This window comes from Aegilops tauschii, chromosome 1 (genome assembly GCF_002575655.3).
Source record: "Aegilops tauschii subsp. strangulata cultivar AL8/78 chromosome 1, Aet v6.0, whole genome shotgun sequence".
Lineage (NCBI taxonomy): Eukaryota > Viridiplantae > Streptophyta > Magnoliopsida > Poales > Poaceae > Aegilops > Aegilops tauschii.
Window position 1 is genome coordinate 14,455,773 of NC_053035.3, and position 3,907 is coordinate 14,459,679.

General features: G+C 38.0%; 1 pseudogene; it reads right to left on the reverse strand.

The window, feature by feature from the left end:
• Positions 1-356: 356 nt before the first annotated feature.
• LOC109764670 (branched-chain-amino-acid aminotransferase-like protein 1) lies at positions 357-3,599 on the reverse strand (annotated as a pseudogene).
• Between the last annotated feature and the right edge of the window lie 308 nt (positions 3,600-3,907).

A 3,907-nucleotide genomic window follows, 5' to 3' on the forward strand; every position in this document is an offset into this window, starting at 1 on the left:
TTATCATTTCCTTCTGCTCCTCGTTGGGTTCGACACTCTTACTTATCGAAAGGACTACGATAGATCCCCTATACTTGTGGGTCATCAGTCACCTACATTACGTTTAGGGAGGCAGTGCACAAAGTGGGTAAGTAGGTCACATGAAGACTATTGCAAACAAATTGTAGAATAGTGGAAGTGACAATACTGATGAGTAATGAATCTATATCTATAGTAATACCTTCTTCCCAAGTATGAGAGGGAGCCTTATATGTGCATTATTGAACATCCCATTTGCGTTAAGAGTCTTAAATATTGCATCCCTCATATGCATTAAAACACGTGCATACCAAACACTCAGTTCAGTAGTTCAAACTTCAAAGTGAGCCTTCAGCAGCTACATGGTTCTTTGTTGCAATACTATAAATAACGAGTGAGAAGCAGGTAAGTAGAAGTAGTTACCCAATCACGACTGGGCACATTGCTGAAGGCCATAGCTTTTGTAGAATCAAACAATCTAGAAGAGAATAGCATGGAGAGTTACTGCAGAGTCAATCATAAGCAGAAAAGATATGGCAAGCCGAATAAAATATAAAAGTAATATACCTATCCAAGTGTTCTGTAGATTGGCTCCAATTATTTCAATGTGGAAGATGAATAGATTTACAGTTGCATGGGTAATTCCTGGAAGGCAGTAGTCCGCATGAGGTGTCAATACAATGCCCTTCCTAACCATAAACTGCAATTAATGCACAAGCACTTTAAGAAAAACCATATGGCAAAATATTGAGCTATTTCAAGTAATTCTATTTATACGTACTATGTTTGTTGCATTTGTTTCTGATACAAAACCATCTTGATCTAGCATGATAGCATCCTCAGCCTGTGCAAGATTACCTTCTATCTGCATAGAAGCAATAGTATTTGAGGCCCATTGCAATTTCCAAGGCCTTCATATTAGATAAATTCAAGGAGCTTGCTAGATTAGAGCTTCAATCTTAAGATAGACGACCTTTGCAAGAATGTTGTTAATAAGATTGTTGTGATGTATCTTCGAATCTACGCTCCAAACAAGTCATGGAAACAACCAAGGTCAATGTTTGTTCAATAAAGAGATAATAAAAGACGTTTCATACAAAAATAGTACATATGAGAAACCAAAGGCCAAATTGTAAAGAAGTTGGTAAATCGGTCTTACATTTGGAGAATTACGATGTGTGGTTGCTGTTACCAACTTTATCCCATGTGAGTTATCATAAACTAGTGGTTTCCACTCTCCAAGTACTGAAAAATATCAATTTTAAGGTCCTACCATTATTAAGTTGAACTATGGTCTTCCAATGACAGTTGACTAGACCAAATGGAGTCACAATGGCACACATCATTTCCAATAATAAAGTAGCAATCATGTCGATAGTGAAACCACAACCAGGCAGTCAGTGAGTCACCATTTACGAGTCATTATATTTTTGGTGAAAGCCAAGGAATCGACTCGTATGGTCTTACATGCGAAGACTGATTGCTAGTCATGAGAAGTGATTACAGAATAGGATAATAAAATTTAGTCAGAAACAAGAAAATAACAAATATGGTGTACAGATTTAAGCACATAAAACACAATCAAGTAAAAAATGTGGGATCAAAATGTGAATACCAATCAAGACACGCCCATATAGATTCAAAGCTGGACTCATTCCAGATGTCACCTACATTACGTTTAGGGAGGCAGTGCACAAAGTGGGTAAGTAGGTCATGGCAAGACGATTGCAAACACACTGTAATGAATCTATAAAACATACCCTTGCACTATCATGTGCATTACTGAACATCCCATTTGCATTAAGAGTCTTAAATATTGCATCCTGAATCTTGCATTAAAACAAGTGCATACCAAACACTCAGTTCAATAGTTCAAACTTCAAAGTGAGCCTTCAGCAATCCTCTTCAATGAAAATTGGGTAACACATTAGTATTTTAAACCTAAACAGAATAAAGATGCCTACCAAACAAGCAGCTACATGGTTCTTTCTTGCAATACTATAAATAACAAGTGGGAAGCTGGTAAGTAGAAGTAGTTACCCAATCACGACTGGGCACATTGCTGAAGGCCATAGTTTTTGTAGAATCAAACAATCTAGAAGAGAATAATATGGAGAGTTACTGCATAGTCAATCATAAGCAGAAAAGATATGGCAAGCTGAATAAATATAAAAGTAATATACCTATCCATGTGGTCTTCAAGTTTGAATACTTTCCCATCATATATACGCAATCCTTCCCACACAGCATCCCCTCCTTGTACAACTGAATCGAACACTGAAACCTTTACATCGTAGATGATTGGAAAAAAAAGAATGGGCAGAACTGATCAAGTGTGACCAGTAAACAACAAAAGTTACGAGTAGATACCCTTGCACTATCACGTGGCAAAAGCTCATCTCCAAGGCAAACAAGAATTTTTTTTATTTTCTGGTACAGGAAGAGGAGGATCAGGCGGTGGTGGCAACAGGGATCCTGCTGTTCTCCTTACCTGGCGCAACAGATTAAGGAAAGTGGTAAAATCCCTTTGCTACCCCTTACTAATCCTAAAAACCAATCAAGCGGCCCAAAATTGGAAACGGAGGAGGGAGAGTGCGTGAGAAGTGGGGTGACCTGAGAGAGTGAGGGGAAAATTTTGTTTTTCTCAATTTCTTTCCTTCGTTGGGTACAGGTGACGTGATAGGGTGACTGTGATTTGCTCTTGGAGACCATTTCTTTTAAAAGGAATGGGATTCATTGAAAGGGTTAAATGCAATACCTAACCTTCTGATAAATATACCCGCTACTCTATACACCAGAATGAGTTACAATAAGGCTTTATGGCCAGAGGTAATAATTCTTAGGCTCAGTTTTCGGCTGCTGAATTGTTCTGCTTATTGTATAATTTGCTGTGGAAAATTAGAAATGGAAATAGGAGAAAGAAGGTCAAACAAACTCTCAAATAGGGAAAAACGGGTGGGATAAACATGACTATGAGAATCCATCACAATGCCAAACGCAGCCTTGGTGTCCTTGTTTATTAGCATTTCCTTTCTGAGACAAGTATGACTGACTAAATATGCTAAGTTAGCTAGAATAGCAGTACTAATAAATTACTGGAAATCAAGAGAGACGTTTGATCCAGGCTTACCATAGGGTAACGACGAGATTTTGAGAAATCCGTAGATGTGTGTACACTTTCATACCACCAGGGGGCCCAAATACCATCAAAGTCCCTGGGGCCAGCTTTCCATCTACAAAGTTAGAAACAATCCAAATGGTTTAAGAAATCACACCACCTTCTTACTATGTGTGTTCTAATCGAAAAACTTGGACAATGAAACCCATTTAATTCTTATGCAAGACCCACATACTTTAGCATTTGTGGCTGGAAAGGAATACCCAGATCCTCACAGAGTCCACTAAAGACGGCCTACATTTGATGGGTAAACAAACTGCGTTGAATTGCAAAAAAAAAAAGAATTGGATTGCAATTTGCAGATGCAGCTATTATAACTGTGAAGCAATGTTATACCATTATAATGCCTTCATGCATTAAAAAATTTAAATGTAATAAATATGGAAGTTACTGCAGATATCATGATTGCAAACCATAAAAACTGAAGTGAACTCAAATTGATCAGTTCGGTGTTTAGTAATCCTAAGCTGCAGGCCCTTCAAGGCACTGCTACACAATAATATAGATGAGATAACTTATGAGTAAACTCAAAATTTCCAATTTGGTAAATAATCCTAATAGATTGAGGATTCCAAGACTAGATACTTCGAAGCAACACTAGTAGAAAAAGGGCCTAATGTGAAGCACATTAGTCCCGGTTTGTAACTGAATCGGCACTAACGTGACCACTAGTGCCGGTTCCAACGGCTAGGCGGGCGGAGATCATTAGTA